The following is a 19,055-nucleotide window of genomic DNA, read 5'->3' on the forward strand; positions in this document are numbered from 1 at the left end:
TTAGGGACAGATGCAAATTAATATAAAGTATTAATTTATTTGCTGAATTGCAACTGAGACTTGCAACTGAAGGAAAAATCTGGTTCATAGTAACGGTGAAGAGAAGGATTTTATGTGTGATCTGTGTACAGTCAGTACTGAGAGCACTCTAATCCAAACAGAAAACAAAATTAATTTTCTCCTGTGAAGTAAACATGGTTAAAATATTTTTCTGATGATATCTTCTTTCAAGACCATTTAAAAGCACTTCTAACAGAAGATAAAAACAAGTGTTTTCTATATGCCTATTAAGTATGACAGTTGAGATTTTTTGGTTCTGTTAAGTAACATTTATCACTTTTAAAGATGTCAAACAAATCATTCTGTTAAACACATGGTTGTGAGTTTACTACAGCAAACTATCTATTGATTCAGCTATCTTTGTCTAGATCAGAGAGGCTGTGGCACAATACAATACTAATTATATATTACAATTACATTACCATGGGTTCATTATAGAATAAATGCATACAAATTTCAACTTTCTGTTAAGCTGCATCAAAAATACTAAGTGGGCAAATATATACAAAATTATACTTTGGAAAATGTAAGCAGTCTTTGCCTTCATTTTTTTTTTTTACTCTAACACATAACCTTTTGCAATGTCAGATCTTTTACCATATATATATTTTAAGGGGTATTCCCTCTGTATTTTGTGCTTCTTTACTCAACTCAACCATTTACATTAGGAGGTATGTGAAGAATAAAATACCTGGGAATTAAATAAGCATTTTTAGATAGCATCATCTGTCAATATTACTTAAAGGGTAATAGATTCCTTTGTGTATCATAACCTAAAGGAAAATCGTATCATTTGCATATAGGGAAGTATTAAAGAGTGTGAGTTTATACTACATTGCACCTTCTCAATTTTAATGATGCTATGAGAATAGAAACTTTATTTTCATAATACCTTACACTCATTCTTCAAGAGTTCAAATGACTATTCAAGGTAATGGAAGAGTCACACTGATCTCAATGTTAGTTATGGCATTAGTAACAGGGATCACAGAATCACAGAATCACAGAATGGTTGAGGTTGGAAGGGACCTCTGGAGATCATCTAGTCCAACACCCCTGCTCCTTAGAGCCCCCTAGAGCATATTGCCCAGAACCGTGTCCAGATGGCTTTTGAATATCACCAAGGATGGAGACTCCACAACCTCTCTGGGTAACCTGTTCCAGTGCTCAGTCATCCTCACAGGAAAGTTTTTCCTGTCTTTCAGTTTGTGCCTGTTGCCTCTCGTCCTGTCACTGGGCACCACTGAAAGGAGTCTGGCCCCATCCTCTTTACACCCTCCCTTCAGATATTTATACCCATTGATAAGATCCCCCCTCAGCCTTCTCTTCTCCAGGCTGAACAGTCCCAGCTCTCTCAGCCTCTCCTCATACGAGAGATGCTCTAGTCCCTTCATCATCTTAGTAGCCCTCCACTGGATTTGCTCCAGTAGCTCTGTGTCTCTCTTGTATTAGGGAGCCCAGACCTGGACACAGTACTCCAAGTGTGGCCTTGCCAGGGATGAGTAGAGGGGAAGGATTGCCTCCCTCGACCTGCTGGCAACGCTCTGCCTAACGCAGCCCAGGATGTCATTGGCCTTCTCTGCCACAAGGGCACATTGTCCCTTTTTTATGTTTAATTTAGCAATTAAACATAAGTTCAGAGATTAAAACATGTTCTACAGAAAGGTTCTTTTCCCTATGAATTATTTGAACAACAGTGGTGGAGGATGCAAATAATATATAATAGCTAAATATATTAGCTTAATTTTCAAAGCTCTTTGAATCACATAATTACAACAAAAATCCTAATATTCATCATTGGCCTTACTTTTACTCATCTAAAGGTTATTTCAAAGGATAAGGAACTTGGCTTGAAGATGTCAGTGAACAGTAGAGCACACAAAAACCCTTGATTTAATTCCCTTAGAATTCTGTCACCTTTGGCCATTATAAAGGGCCAGATTCATCATCTTTTTTTCCCCAGTAAGCATATACAAAAATGCATTCTTCTACAGTGAAGACTTTATAATGGCATGATATAATTCCCCAAGGCAAAGTTTTCATAGTAAAATTACAGTCTAGGAGAATTAATGACAAGCAGCAAAATGCTCCAGGGATGCAGTATAATTATTCTCATGATAACCCACACCCTCTGTTTGCTTTATTCCCTCTGTCTCTCATCTAAATTGTATTTTTACAAAGAACTGTTCAGTCTATCATTAAAACATGAAGGTTTACAGAAGGACTTTGAAAAGGCTTAAACTTAATTGATGTCCAAACCCTCTCAGTCTGCAAATCAATAACAAAAGACATTTTACCTCCTTGCCTTGCAAACAGAGCAGACATCTAAGTAAAATATCACCTCTGAAACAGAAGCAACTGACTTTTATGTTCTCATCACAAAAATGGAAGCTCTCCACTGGTGGCCTTTCTTATTTACATCACACACATGGCAATCTTTGACATTCATTTCCTTGAATATAAACAGAGAAGATACAGCCTCTCTCTCTTGAAGTTAATGAATTGAATGATAAGGCCTTTCCATATGCCCCCTTAATTCCAATGCCTGATGACTCTATAATACTTGCACAGTTCGGAAAAGTCAGTGCATTAAAATTAATTTTAGATTTCAGTGCAAAATAGCAGACTGGTGAAATGGTCCTTATCTGCTTATCGTAAAAGGACTTGTTCACATACAGCCTTAAGCCAAATTAGATAAAGCAAATATAATACAGCCTAAAACTAGGTTTTAATTTGATTAAAAGCCACTTGAAAGGACTGAAGCACTGGAATACAAGTTTTGTAACTACTGGATCCTTTAACATGAGGACACTTATGAAAGGCTATTAACAGTATTAAGCCTCCACAGACACCTATCAATAGATTGAAAGCATTAAATAAAAGCTTCATAATCTGTACATACATTGATTATAGCTAGTGAGATGTTTTCAGGTGAGCTGCTTTTTCATCAAAAAATTACAAAACTTGAAACTTTCAAATGTATGCCAGTTTTGACAAAACAGAAATTTCAAGTCAAGTCAGACAGAAAATGCACCACTGTGGGAAAATGTTCAGGGAACTCGCCCAAAATGTGGGAAAACAGCCTGTTCTGCCTGGTTCAGAAGAAGGATTTGAACCTTGGCTCTGTCAAGGTGCCCTGGGCTAAGTGACTGTTCTTAGTCCTGAATGGAAACCTTTTGGTCCTCACACCTTTACATGGTCAAAATTTTTTTTGAAATTCAAGTTCTAATAATTGTAGAATTTCCTAAGCACTAGCAAGTCAAATCTGGTGTTGACAATATTTCAAGTTTCAGGCAAATTTTGACTTCCAATAAAATCTCCAGGCTTCCCACAGGTTTTTCAGGTTGCTTAGCTTCTACTACATACATAGGAAGTTGTGTATCTGGGCCTTGATAAAGTGAGAAAAAATGCACTGGCTTGTTGTAGTTCAAGGCTCAGACTGAGTGAGCAAGTTTTGACCTTGAACTCCATCAGTATCTTGAACTGTAAAACAGAATGCGAGGCAAGCCTAGAGTAATGAATTCCTGTGTGTCAGGAAGTGAATAGCCTTCTGTGCAGTCTGTTTATTCAAAACTCTTAACAATTTTGCTGTGTTGAAATAAAGCTGTGGACTATATACTTCATAAATAGCCCTAAAGGAGAAATGGAAAAAAGTCACAAACTAAACTTTATAGAGGTATGAAGCATATTAGGTTGGCAGCAGAAAACAGAAGGAGCAGCTCCCTTACTCTGTGTGTGTTATCTGTTGGTGTGATCAAGCATAAGAAAGAACTCCATAATTCTATCCATTAGCAGGTTAAACAGCAAAAGCCTTCAAATTAATCAAAATAAAAACTTCTTTCATTGGAAACAAGAGCTGGTACACTCATATTCCTGATGAGTATTTAGATGGCCATGAATGTGCGGCTAAGTTAAGACAGCGAATGGGGAAAAGAACAGTGCTAATATAATATAAGCTCCATTTCATAAAAATGTAGAAAAATAATTCCTAAATTCACCCTGCACCAGGATAGACTGCATCCATCACTGCATCCCATTTATAACTATCACTGGTATCAGTAAAGGGTAACTATTGTGTGAAAAGTAGTTTTATATAAAGAAGACAGCAAATATTTAGTCTGTTTCACAAAGCATGTGATGATAGGTACTTAGCTGAAGAGCAGATATTGGAGTGTTGCTGATCACTGATCATTTTCTACATTTTTTGAAAAAATACTTAAAGGTTTAAAGATCTGTAAAAAGTTAGTTTAATTTTATCCATCTGTTAGAACAATATCTGTTAGGAATAGAAGACTGTGGTAAGGCTAAAGGAATGAGTTGCAAAATTGGGCATGAGATATTTATTCTTATGTATATCTACTTGAAAAATCAATTCTGTCATTGCTTTTTGTTCTTTATTGGTGTGAGGGAGTTGGAGGAATTGCAGCCCTGATCATTTGTCTTTGTCTCTGCTGTTGCAATATTTCTGTTCTCGGCTCTTACGAGTCTGACAATAGAATTCCAAGCTACTCACAAAAGCAAACTCTGCATGTATTTTGAGGCCTCATCACATGTAAATCCCCTACATGTAGGTTGTTGGCAAATTCCTATTTTTAACATGCTGATTGACTCCAAAATCGTTTAGCGGACAGCAGTATAAATATCAGGGGGGTACTGGAAAGCTCAGTTGCTGGGCTGTAAAGAAGCAGCACAGTGAACAAAAACTACTTGCTAGCTGGACATACGGTCTCTCCTTTAACTGCCTGAGGTAACCCGTGTTATGCCCTAACATCCTTATATAACAGGTGACTGGGAGTGGAGGAAAGAAAGAGCAGACAATTAAAAAGCAATTTATAAGCCTAACTTGTCAGAGTAACATACAATATGAAACTACACAAGAATTTCCAAGATTGCAAATATTCTCCCTTCATTGCTCTCTGGCAACATATAAGCACTTCAAATTTCTGGACTTCTACTTCCCCTCGTATTAATAGAACAGAAAATCAAGTTAAATAAACTTAATTATCAACCACAATTTACAAAAAAAATGCAAAAATGAAAAGGAATGAAGGACCTATATATTTCTGGGCACCCAATGTGTGACATTTGCTCTTGATTTTCAAAAACGGCAAACCCTTGCAGCTCCCATTAACCTCATCTAAAGTTGTGACAGGTTAACACTTCTACAGACTTGGATCATGGTATCTCCAGTTTTCCTCTTAAATGTAAAAGGATCCAGAAGAGCAGCCATTTGGAAAATTTTTGCTTTTACATGCAAGTTGCCAAGCAGCCCCTGGACCATCTACTTGGAAGCCCCAGATTTTATAAACATTCCTATTTAAACTCAGTTGCTGCTTCAGAGAACTTATGCTCATTGATTTACTGTACTTAAAAGGCAATGTTTGAGCAATTGAGTTTTTATGTATTTTTATCCATTGCTGTCAATGTTGTGTAAACGCTTCTACAGCTGGCATTATTTATACAGTTATGTAAACTATGACTAGGCTTCATTTCCCAAGTTGAAGTTCTGAAGCAGATGATAAAACTGGCGCAAAAAGAAAAAAGAAAATTGCCTGCTATAGATCACTATGATTTTCTGAATAGCATACAGCATTTTCATACTGATCTTTTGATGCAAGCCAGGATCTCCATAGAAACCAACTCTACACCATCATGTTCTCACATGGTGTCCAGCACCAATGCATCTTTTAGTGACAAACTTGGCTACACACTATGGCTGTACACCCAAACACCCTGCTACCTCTCCCATTACTGAGGTCCTATAAATGGAAAAAGAAAAACAGGGCTTGGATTCTCTGTTGGAGGGAGTCTTTTGTTTTTTCCCCAGAGCAAAACCTCTCTTTCGGAATGTTAAACCTCTCATGCCCTCACTAGTAACAGTACAATCTGCTGCATATGAAATATATCTCAGTTTACGTGTTTTCCACACGTACTTCACCAGTTCTTAGTACCTCGAAACACACACACTCACAGAAATTTTGAAGCAGTTTTTCATATGATATCCCATTTAACCCTTTTTGACATCTGAACAACAAAACAATAAAGAAATTTGTCATGTAAAATAACACTGTTGTTTGATTTTACATACATTGAGTCAGACACCCATTTCAAATGTATTCTTTTACATCCCTGCAGCCTTCAGTATGTATCTTCACATTTGTTACACAGACTTTGTGTGTACAACAGTTTTTATACATATAGCCAAAAGCTAGGAATACTATTTCTGAGGGATGGAAGCTGAGCTTTAAAGAACATCTGCACTGCATTGCAAGCTTCGCAATATCATGGGGCTCTTTTTCAGTCCCAGATCCTAATAGCCTGCAAATATGTGAGAATCCTCAGCTTTATTTATAAACATTATCTCCCACAATTTCAAAGAAAGCTTGAAAACATAACCGAATGTATCCCTGAGGCTCAAAAGCTAAAAGGCAAGCAAAAGGTTTTGTATACTTTTTTCATCTTATGTTAGGCTCCTGTTTTTTGTATTTAGGGGCTTCCGTACTTCGGCAAACTTCAGTGTTGGTTAAGATGCCTCCAGAAAATTTCACATTTAATACTAAGAAGTCAGTTATAATTTATACCATTGATTTAATACGTTCTGTTGCATGACTGTAGCGAAAACTAGAAAAATGAAATCACAGTAGATAGAGATGTAGATGTTCACTGCTGGTTTATATTCACACTCTCCACAACTGGGTATCATGTAAGCAGTAAAGTCATGACAAAAAGGTAGTAAAAGAGGGAAGATCAGACTATGTGTGTGTCACCTGTCCTATGGATAGGAACCCTTACACAGACACACATATTTAACTTCAAGCCTTTGAAAATCTCTATCTCCTACTTCCTTGTTTCCTTCAAGTGTTTAGAGCCTTTGGCACACACAATTCCCAGCAGTAGGGAGGAAAAGAGGCTCCAGTTAGGCCACACTTCTCTCTCTCACTTTTTCTCTACATTCCTGAAGAGGGACATGATCTCAGTATTAACTGTAATGGGAGCAGAAGCAGGCAGAACAATCCTATGATAACACTCCACCACTGCAATCTGCACTGCAAAGCCACCATGGTCCACTGTATTAGTGATATTAAATTGTATTAATGAATTGGATCCTTTAAGAACACATAATTATTGCTGTAATCATACCAGAATTGGTGCAAGTTGCCTAACACTTTCTATTATAAACCTGTTTTCAGTCATTTACTGATGTTGACAAACTAATTGTTTGAACTGAAATTTCCCATTCTTAATGCTGACTGCAGATTGCAATTTTTTAAGAAAAGCTTTGCCAAAAAGCCGTTTTAAGTATGTAAATAATGGAGAATGGAAAAAAACAGAGGTTCTGTTAGCATTAAGTGCTGGGGGACTTCTAAAATTTTCCCCAGGTGTTGCATTCACTGAATAATAGCTTTTGTGTATACTGCACAAGTCAGAGGTTTACCGGAAAAATAAGTCATCCTGTTCTTAAAAACTCTTTCAAAATTCCCCAAAGGACAGAACCAAGATTTGGCACTTACTAATTTCTGGACATGTCGTTTGGAATCTTAAAATATTTTCATAACAAATTCTGTTTGATATAGACTTAATACACATATGATGTTACACATCTTGTGTCAGTAACAACATGAAAATAAAGATTTGCTTTCTTAAAAAATGCATTTTGATAGAGTAAGCTAAAACTCTGATATAAGCTCATGCTGAAAGTGTTAGAACAGCATAAATTGAAAAAACTCTTGTCAAATATGCAACCATAGTGAATTGTAAGCCTATCTCTCTCTATTTGGACACATGTCCATTTTTGTAAACTCAAATAAATAGAAGAACATACAAAGTTGATGCTGGGACGTAGAAGTAACCAAAACTGAGTCTGCATAAAAGAGTTAACTTGTGAAAAATATTTTCATGTCCAAGCAGCTGAAAACTGATATTTGCAGTAATATTAGAGTGTGAGCAGCAGGCATGCCTATCTTGCCTGGAATTTTCAAAGTATATCATTAGAAACACAAATTGATGTTTAGTGTCAGGTACTGACTATCTTTCAGGACTATTTGCAACTGAAATAGTAAGAAAGGAAAATGTAAAAAGCTAAATTTGTCCTTAATATTTAGGGACATGAGTACAATGAGCTCAGGGTATATTATACATTACTGAGTCCCAAAGGAGCTCTGCAAAAGCCATGCAGTTAACCTTTTTGATATATGCTTCTTTCAAAATGATTAAGGTTCATGTACTTTTTATGTATAGACTGCTGCCCTTTTTCCAACTCAGTCAATAGTACTGGAAATATGTACTGGAAACATTTTGATGAAATAAACCACATAGTCCTGTTGTTTAATTCTCCTTGAAAGTATATGCACTGTAGATGGAAGAGAATTTAAAATCTTGGACGAGAGCATATGTTCTCCTTCTGGAGTTATGAACACACACTGAATGGGAAGGGGTCATGGGCAGATACATGTGTGTTAGGAGGGAAGACAGAGAAGGGAGGAGTAATGCTAAACGTCACAATCCGTAGAATATCCTATTACTTCTTCTTTGTTCCTCTGATTTCTATGAAGGTTATTTTTCTGTTTGTTGAAATCTAAGATGCACATCCCTATTGTGACCCTAGGGCAAATGTTTGAAGTTCTTTGTGTCTCTCTGTATAAAGTCAAATGGCACTTGTAACATCAAAATGCAGGAGAACAGTAGGAAATGTTCTGAGTGGGCCTATGCCCACTGGTGAGAAACTGTCCAGAAGCACTTGCTTCTTTCAAGGCAAAAAAGCTATTAGCACTAAGGGTACTAAAGACAGAAAGCATTTCAAATTGCAGAAAGGTCTAGCTCTTTACTCTGGCTAAAAGGCTTTATACTGGTAACAATTTGCAAGATTTGACCATTAGTTTGACCCTTTCTCGATCAGAGATTACTAATCGCAGAACTCTGTTCTTGTGATACTAAAATAAAAATCTGATGATTTCTTGGAATACAGGAATCATCATCTTGAATTAGACAGATGGATATAGATGGATATATCTGCGTGATTTAGAAGAATTTGCAAGGAACCTTTCAAAGGATATTTTCATAAAATATTTGCACAGGGCTTTTACCTTTCTTTGCAAAGAAAACCAAACAACCCTCCCTCTCCCAACCCTGATAGAATGTAACATTAGGTTGATCCTAGTTTATCTCCAAACAGTCAATTTATTTCAGCAAGGTTTGCTGCAAAATCTCTAAAGGTGGCATGATACATGCCACCAAAAATAACCACTCCTGCCTCGGTCAACATACCACTTTCTTGGTCTTACCAAGAAACCAGCGTTAGGCTGGAATATCAGTTCCAGAATGCCACACTACTTAAACATATAAGATTTAAAAATGTTTTGTGATTTGCTTTAAGCAAATTTTGTTCTTAAATGTAGGTTTGATAATTCTGAACTTTTAACCCTTCCACAGAGCTGTTTGCAGTCCAGAAAGAATCCAGCTGCAATGAGGGCAGTACTTTACACAGATAGTGCAGGCTGATAATCTAAATGAGACTTTTACAATATCTTTGTATGTGGGCAGTGGCCTTGCAAACCAGGAGACCACACATGCACAAACAGAGGCTCCCATAATTGCCTAACATTTTCACCACCTGTTCTAAAGCCACGTTATCAGATGTGAAAGAACCAGTAAAAAACAGTTTATAAGCAATAAATGGAAGCAGCTACGTCAGGGAGCTGATAAACATTTCAGTGCAAATTATTTGTGTAGCAGACTCTGTAATTTACACTACACTCAACTGCTTTAAAGTATTGGTTTCAAGTTACAGGATGTCACAATTACTGTTTTGGGTGGTGAATATACATGTTGAAGGGGTACAAAGGGAGAATGCATGTAGGTGATATTACTTGTTTAACAGATTCTGTCAGAGATAATGGTATCTGTTCCTTACACTTACTCCTTCATCTTTACCTCAATCTGCTGCCTAAGTGTGAAGACTTTTCTTTAGTTTAAAGAATTTCCATAAGGATGCCCATCATGTTCAATCATTTCTCAGCCTTCAGAGATGTTCACCAAGTGCGGAAATGCTATTATCTCAACCTTCAGTGATGTCAATAAAACTAATCTTAAAAAAAGGTAACCTTACACATGCTATTAGTTTAAATGGACTAAAACTGAGCAAAAAAAATGGTTTTAAATGTATGACTCAGGTGAATATGAAAATGAAGAAGAGGGAGGTATATCCAGACCCAATTACAGCTGTATAATTCCTACGTTACTCTTTAAAGGCATTCGCTTTAGAATTTATGTTAGCAGTAATATAAATTCTCCTCTGTCATTGCTGATCTAAGTGAAAACTATCTGTGATCAACCTGAACTAGCACTGGTTATTTGGAATGATATGTGATGTAAATACAGCACCCATTAGGAATATATTGTGAATACCAGTCTTATTTGCCTTTGATTAAATCAATTCCTATTTGTTATTTAAGCCCAAAGATCAACACTTGCTGATTCCCAAAAGAGAAGAAAAAGAGAGATGAGTGCATACATGCAATTAGCCCTTTTAGCTTTGCACATCCCATTCAAGAAAACTTCCACAGAATTTTCATTTGGGTTTTGAATTAACTTATCCTTGAAATGCTATTCATAGGTATTGGCCTCTTCTTGACTTTGGTGCAAACTGGACAGGCTGTGAATTCCTCTCTGTAACACTCCCTTATAGTAAGATTATATTTTAAGAAATAGAGAAAGCCATCTTTTATAAACGTGCTAGTCAAAAGCTTGTTTGTGATATACAGGCTTGTATAGTAAACTCTTGACAACTAGAACTGGTGAAAATTATGCTGAAGAATTTTACATAAATTGCTTACTATATTGGTTTTGGCATTTCAGCGCCTCCAAGGCCCCCCTTCTGTACATGATAAAACTACTCTCATCTGGAAATCCTGTGAAAGTTTTAATTTGTCAGTTCTGCAGACATTCAGTGACAAACTGTCAAGTTAGTGCTATTCAGCACTGAAAGTATTCATAACTGTTCCATGTTATCAGCTCTGACAGCTTGTCTCAAATTCCTTAAGCAAAGCATACATACTGGTATAATATTTAGCTAACAGTCACTGACTGGTGTAGCACTGCTAAGTGTTTAAACACTGCATTTATTTGTGGTGGCGACTTGAAAATTTAATTATGAATTAAATTCTCAAGTTCTGCTCTAAGACCATCATCCAGAAGACCTAACAAATGTTATGCTATAGAAATCTATTATGCATTCATATTTGACAATTTTGTGCAGTTCGGGAACTCTTATCTAAAAATGGCCATTGCAGAACAAGAAAAAAACAGAGAAGGGTAACAATGAAGAGAGGTATGAAACAGCTGTCATGTGGGAAAAGATAAATAAAGAGGATTCTTCTGTTTGGGAAGTGATGATTGAGGATGAAGGAAGGGGGAAGAAATCACAGAGATCAATGAAATTATTTCTATAGTGAAGAGGAAGAACTACAGAAGGATCTAATGAAATTAATAATATAGGGACATCCAGTGAAATTATCATACACAGACTTAACACTAACAAAAGAAGTACTGATTTTCTCCACACCTGCACACCTGGAACTTGTAAGGCTTATACATGTCTCAAAGGGCCTAGACAAAATGGCTGGGCAGTACACGGGAGGAATAGTCACCCTATTCTCACCATATATATTTGATACTAGACACCTTTGGAGACACTATGCAGGACTAGGTGGACTTGGGTCCTCTCTGTTGCAGCAATTTTGTAAGCTACATTGTTTCGCAATGGTGGTAACAGTGCTTTGCAGTGTGGAAAAACTGTATTTTGCACTGATTTGCTGCTGAATGAAAAATCTAGTTTGGGACTATGTGCCTGTAGAGATCACTGGAGGTTCTTACTAATTCTCCCAGTTAAAGCTCTTGCGCTAGTCTAACCTTTCTAGTTTCAGCAATACTTTCTGTCCAGATGAACTTCTGTTTTCCTGGAAAAGAGATATTTTTCCATTAGCGATCTCCCTTTTTAAAACATCTGCAAAACAAAACAGTGTTTTTGGCAAGACAGACTCATTTATAGGCTAAAAATGAAGCGTGAAAATTGCTGAAAATGTTACTTTTCATTGCAAATATTTCATAAGTTTTTAACATGATATATTCAATTGTACAAAGCAATATTTTTTGAGGAAGCAACCTGAAAATTTCAGAACTTTAAAAATAGAGAACATTCTTGGTGCACATTCTTTTAAGAAAGGTGGCTCTTATCTGCACTTCGAGTGATATTCTGCCCTCTTGTCTCCATTGCCTCTCCCTTCCTGTTGCTTCTTTGTGAATTCCACTAGGTACAACCCCATGACCTTGCTAAGAAGGATATCTTACACTTTCTCTGATGGTTGACTGTTTTCAAAGTGTTAGTCTAATTTGGTCATGAATCACATAACCTCCAGAATGCATTGCACCATTATGTCATTTGTAAAGAATCAACAAATTTGACAATTTCTACTGTTACTAAACAAGAGGCTTTAACCCTCAGCCTACCCTAAACATCGGCTGCCCTGCCAATCTCTAGGAAAGAATCTTGTCTGATTCCTTACTATTCCTGGTATATTGCAATAACTTTAAGTGTCTAGTATCAAATATTTATGGTGAGTATATCCTCTCCGGCTTTGGTGAAGGCCTGGAATTTTGCTTCAAGAGGGCCCAGGCAGCAAGTACTGAGCCTGATGAGTCCCCACATAGATTTCAGTACAGCCTCATAAAGACAGGTGGAAGGGAGCTAGAAACGGCAAGAAGCTACAGAAACCTAAGCAAAGGCTCACTTTGTTAAGCAGTCAGGCAGAGTCTTCCTTTCCAAACAACTTAGTCTCTTTCTCATCAGTGTGTGCAACAATAGATAAAGCATGAAAAAAAAATCCCAAACCAAAACTGAACAAATATCCCTTGGAATCACCTATCACAGTTTTTTAGTGTGATGTCCAGAATTCTTCATGTGCAAACCCAGATGCAAGTCTATGCCCTTGAGCGTGCAATTGCAGAAAATAATTGATAATGATGATAATGAGCACAGAACTTTATAGCTGTGAATTGGGACAGAAACAGATCATCAGCTTGAATTCAGGCCAGGATAGCAATAGCTGAAAGTCATTATGTCATGGAAACAATTGTGTAGCCTGTTAAGAAGGGTTGAGAAGTGAGGAAAGCTTTCCATTACCCAAAACTGTTTGGACATTATTGCGGAGGGGGAATATTAGGAACGAAATTCTCTTTCACCTCTTTGTGCGATCCAGCTCAGCAAGAGAAGAGCTAGGTGGAGGGCCTGGCTCTGCCGTTGCCTGCCATGTATGACCTATTTGTAAACAAAAAGGTGAATTCTGTCCTGATTGACTAATTTAACAGAACATATAGTTAAATTTGCAGCATATCCAAACCCTACTCATATCTCACTCCAATCTTTAATAAAGTGTTATATGGCTTTCATCCAAGGAAAGACTCCCACTGCTTTCAGTGGGAGAGTATAAGCTAAAGGATATCAAATAGTAGAGTACACTTTATGTATTCTTAGGGCATTAGCTACTTTCAGAAAGAATACAGACATAATGAACTTTAAAGGAAATGAACCGTTTCCATATTTTCCTAATTTCTGTCAGCTGTTTGGGAACAGTCAGTCACTGTCAAGTTTGAAGCTCACTGGTTGTCTAAATATCCAGCAAGAACCAATATATTACTAAATCTATGGCTTAGTATGACTGAGCAGACTGGCAGCAGACTGCTTACTATGGCCTTTCAGACCACAGATTGCAAACCACTGTAGTAAAACCACTTAACTAGCTCCACATCATCACTGATCAGACACACGAGAAATTCTACACCTAGAAGTCTGAATTCATTATTGAAAAAACTGATGAGTTACCCCAGAGATCCAGTGAAACTTTCTGGTGCATTCTGGATAATAACTTAGCAAACTTTGCCTGCTTGTATAATTAGGCAAAAAAAGTAAGTATATACATTTGCAATTGGGTTGTGGGCCAGATATTTTGTGGTGACTAACAGTTTTTTAATATATCAATATTGGTGTGCTTAATTGAGATGTAGAGGAGAACCAGTTCTTTTTAAATTTGGAGTCTAGATGTCATAGAAATAGGTTTCTCTATAATATAATCAAGGAACAATAATTATGAGAAACATAATCTCTCCACCTTAAAAAAAAAATCACATCTTTTTCAGGAATTTCAATTTGAATAGTCCCTCATTTTCTTTTCTAAATGCATATAAATTGAACAATGGCACTACTTTATTTATACTGATTATATAGGGTGAAAGCTTATTTGTAAGACTAATTTTACTTGTACCTAGAGCATAGCAGAGAAATATCGGAAGTAAATCCAATAGTCACAAGATAGCTGTGAGCTGATCACAAGTATTTGTGGAGTTCTGCATCATTCAAGCTTTTGCTTCTTTAGTTTGATCGGAAGTGGTTTTTGGCTGGTTTATTATAACTAGTCAGCTAAATTACAGTCTTCCTTATCTTTTGCTAGTGGATGATGGCAAAAGTCATGCTCAGATCTGCAGATTTTCCCAGAATTCTGCTATTTTCCCAAATAGGTACAGCATTGTAATGAACTCCCTGCTTTACTGTGCTTTGTTTTAACCTCCTGATCACCATCCAACCATCAGAGGGCTCCATAACCTCTGGGGAGCAGAAAAGGTCACTATCCCACAGGGGAAGCCAGCTCACCCGGACACTTGGAGCCAAGGACTGGTCCCTCCCATAGGGACCACCTTGCCACAAAGTCTTTGATTCAATCTGCAGCACCAGCAACAACAAATCACTGCAACCAAAAGATAACATCTTTAAATTGCTTACTTTGGCAAAGTTCCCACAGCCAATTTTTTGTTGTTTAAAGAATGGTACACATTTGATTTAAACTAAATAATGAGATAGGGGAGAAACAGTGCAAGACTTTTATCCTCAGAAGTAAACTGAGGTATGAAAACAACATTAAAGTCCTGGTGTAACAAATATGCAGTGCATATTAATTGCAACAGCCCCGTCTGGAATAATCAGTCATTTTAGGCTAAAGCACTCACTTGTAAGGTGGCAAACTAGGACTGCTGTCCTTGTCTGTGCCAAGCACTCTGTGACTTGTCCCAGTGAGCCTCTGGGCTATTCTGGAAGGGAAAGGGCTCTCTGTTTCAGACATGACGTCCCATGCTTGTCAGAACTGGGGTATATATTCTTAGGAAGGATGTTTCTGTAAAAGAAAAAGATGCATTTTATTAATTCCTTACCAGTTTTCTCCAAGTGCTTATTGTGGAACATCGGGTCATGGGTGCAAATTTATGAGAAAATAGAGGGACAACACATAGGGAGGACTGATACATGCAGATGACACAGAAAGCTTATGTCCTATTCAGCCCACAGCTAATTGGTTTCAAGATTGTATGAGAAGATAAGAGTTACACAGACTAATGCTTTCTTATGTCTCTTATTTCAGAGAGCTCTCGTAAAACAAGAAGAAAGTCACAGTTTGCAAAGAAAAGTGAATTGGGTCCCACATAAAATCTTGAAATGTTATGGGAATTTCCTTCTTGCAGTTTGCTATACTTCTTGCCTTGTGTATAATCAGTATAGCAGTAGGCTATTCAGCTTTATTTCATTTGTTAGTTATAGCACGCAGATACAAAGGCATTTCTAGCTTCAGGCATCCATTAAAGAGTTAATGATTATGCATTATTACATCCATATGCAAAAACTGAAATATGCAGAGATATATCCCCCTTATCTTGATATGTCTGGAAGCCCACCTGTTCCACAAAAGTTTTGCATATGCAGCAAGCATATGAGCATATGTCATGTTTATTTCTAATGTAATATTTGTTCTGTGTTCTGTTTCTTGACATCCGTAGTGCTGCCTGAATAACAATAATAAATAAAAATAATAAAGGTTCTAAAGATTCCCCTGGCACTGTGAGTGGAGATTTTTAAGATGCTTGCTGAGAGAAAGGCTGTGCAAAGGATTTGTTTTTGCAAGTATTTGTGTGTATATGTGTGCCTGATCCCTGTGTGTGGCCTGACTGTGCGACTGCAGAGTGCCATTTACCCTGAAGGCTCTCTAAACCACCCTCTCTGCCTGTGTAGAAAACATCTCTACTGTAACTAAGGAGAATTAGAATAGTTATTTGTTCATTACTTCTTTTACATAAACCCACTCAGGCCCTTAGCAAACCTCCTTTCCAATCTTGCCGTGTATGCTTCATAGGAGTAGCCTGAAGTCCTCTCATGCTACAGCACAGGTGCAGGGGAGTTGAGAAGAGAGGCACAGGACAGCGGAAGCACACTTTTGCTCTTTGTCTCATAAAGCAACTACTTCTAAATCCTTCTCCACATTCTCCCATTTCACGCAGAAAATGAATTGGGCATAATATATGAGCACTTGCTAAAGCTGCTCTTCCATGCATGTTCCTTCCTCCTCCATTTTATTACTATTCCATTTATTACATGTCCCTCACTTGTGGTGCTCTTTTGCTGGCACTTTGCACTGATTTAAGCCTCTGTTTCCTCAGAGGTTGCATGGCTGGACTTTTTACAGAATTACATTGGAGCTGTGCATTCATGGGCCACAAAACGCCGTATTTCTGTATCCTATTAAACTGTTCCTTCTAAACAAATAAATAAAACATTAAATAAAGCCATCACAGACTAATAGCTCACAGAACCACCCTCTTGACATGACTGCTATAAAACTTTGGAAGTACTTTGTTTCTTTCTCATATGTGCTGGCTGCTAACAATCTATACAGTTCATTTAACTATCAGTGCAAGTGGTTTCATACTTCACTGTAAAGCCTTCAGTCAAAACTCTAATAGCTGTATAACTGCTTTTAAAATTCCCATCTTATTTTTTTATTTGAATCAAAACGTTGCCTGCCTAAAAAATACATAAAAATACATAAAATACCTCACATAAATAAGGAGGCATAACACACCTGACTATTAGAACATTGAAAATTAAACTTTTCTACCTAGAAATCTAAGATAATTATTTATCTATTTTATTGTGACTAGTCAAAAACCTAATTCCTGTTCCAGAGCACAATGCATAGGATTCAAACAGTGTTTTTCATTCCATTTCATTACCACAAAAAGTGGTAAGCATTTTTGTCCCCATTTTTCAGTTAGTGAAACTGTGGTAGAGGAAAGATAAATGACTTTCACAAGGGTTTGAGACTCTTACTGGTCTAATGGCTTTCCATTAGCCTATATTGCTTCCAGTTTTGGAAGGCAGACTGCTCAGATTCTTTTAATGCATAATGTATTTATATTACCCACCTCAAAGCCACCTTGAAATGATTAAGCACATGGCCAGGAACCACAAGTTCTTCCTCCCTTCCAAAGCTGGGTGTCTGTCATATTTTACTACTACATAGAACTTTGCACACAGCACTTCTTTTCATGGGTAAAGAAAAAAGAGCTGAAAAGAGTGAAGAATTCACACTAGTGTAGGAAGTTGGTACTCATATCTCCCAATACAATACAGAATGAATTGGATCACAGTGCCTGCTGGTGAAACTGCTTCATTTTTTTGACGGAATCCTAAATCAATTTATCATGTACCTCGATTAATCCAAAATGTCTCCTTTCATCTCTTAATTTTTTGTAACACATGGCTTATTTATCAATCTCCATTTAAATTGGTCTACTTGTGTATCTTCAGACAGATGACACTTTGGACATTTATTTCATTCCTGCTTATAAAGAAAATGTCTCCACAGAGAATCAATGCCTGTGAGAGGAGAGGCCTGTGCGTGAAGCAACAGACTGGAACTGAACACTTTTTAACTTGCCCTTGGCAAGGTAAATAGCTTTTACTATTGGTAAATTGTGAAAGAAATGCACCCCAGTAATTAATGCTCAGTTACTGATGTAAACAATTTAATAGTAAAAACAAATTTAACATACCAGAGTCATCACCTGAAACTTGACTACACTTAGTTTCAGCTCTGAGCAAATCCTTTTACTTTTGAAAGTCCAACAAATAAGTTAGGATTTTTAAAAGTCACGGATAAATGAATCTCATATTCATATTCTGAATCTCTATTCAGAACCCCATCCAACGATTTCAATGGAAAAACGTAATCTTGTGTAATGGGAATAATACAAAATAATCTATCAGAATAGACTGTAGCCTTTTCTGGACATTGCGCCATCAAAACTTGCTTATTTTTGCTATCAGAGTTTTTATTATAGGTTCATATATAAATTTAAATACCATGTTCCCAATTACACTTATGCATGACTGTTACCTCTTTCTATACTTAGAGGTTTTAGTTTTTTTTTCATCCCGGGCATATATTCTTAAAAATCTTTTTATTACATTTACAGTAAATATCCTGCAAAGTACTTCTGCTTCATGACCCACAAAGGTAATTTTAGACATTAACAATGACATAGCTTATCATTACAGAAAACAGCACCATAAGGAGCTAGGCTCAAGGAAGTTTGAGTATTTATATTGTATGTACTAGAATTTAGTTGTTTACACACATAGAGCTTGCCTATAGCTATATTTCATGCCAAAGTGTAATTAATCCAGAGGATTAGGTTAAATGTTATCTATCATTCATGTATATGGAAAATATTGGAGAAAAGTGGTGTTGATGAGTCAGCAGGTAGCACTCACTTGCATTTATACTGCAAGTCTGGAGTCTGTTATAATGCACAGCTTACTAGTAGCAGCAGTGGTTTAAGCGATAGCATAAAGGGTCATTTCTATCATCTACACAAAATGTTACGGTGCATCTGTCAGTGTAACTCTCGCTGCTGTACAGCCTCCATTTTCACTGTCACCAGCCGGGAACTGCAATGGCAGGAAATTCCTAGCTTCTCTATTTGCAGCCCCTGAATAAGTATGGATAAGTACTACTGCCTTGATGTTATACTGCTCAAATTTTTGCTTTCAAGACAAAAACAGATAATGAAATGTTTTGGTTAAGAATTCTTTCAACCTTTGTGCAAGAGGTGGGGCATTA

At 37.0% G+C, this 19,055-nt stretch overlaps 1 long non-coding RNA gene across 1 annotated transcript in view; it reads right to left on the reverse strand.

Moving 5' to 3' along the window:
* Positions 1–14,313: 14,313 nt before the first annotated feature.
* The window catches only part of LOC135324945 (uncharacterized), a 45,417-nt gene continuing 40,675 nt past the window's right edge, over positions 14,314–19,055 (reverse strand). Inside the window, exon 4 of the long non-coding RNA XR_010386167.1 lies at positions 14,314–15,278. This is a non-coding gene — a long non-coding RNA (uncharacterized LOC135324945). The remainder of the gene's footprint in view (positions 15,279–19,055) is intronic.

The sequence above is a fragment of the Dromaius novaehollandiae genome, chromosome Z (genome assembly GCF_036370855.1).
Source record: "Dromaius novaehollandiae isolate bDroNov1 chromosome Z, bDroNov1.hap1, whole genome shotgun sequence".
NCBI classification, from domain to species: domain Eukaryota; kingdom Metazoa; phylum Chordata; class Aves; order Casuariiformes; family Dromaiidae; genus Dromaius; species Dromaius novaehollandiae.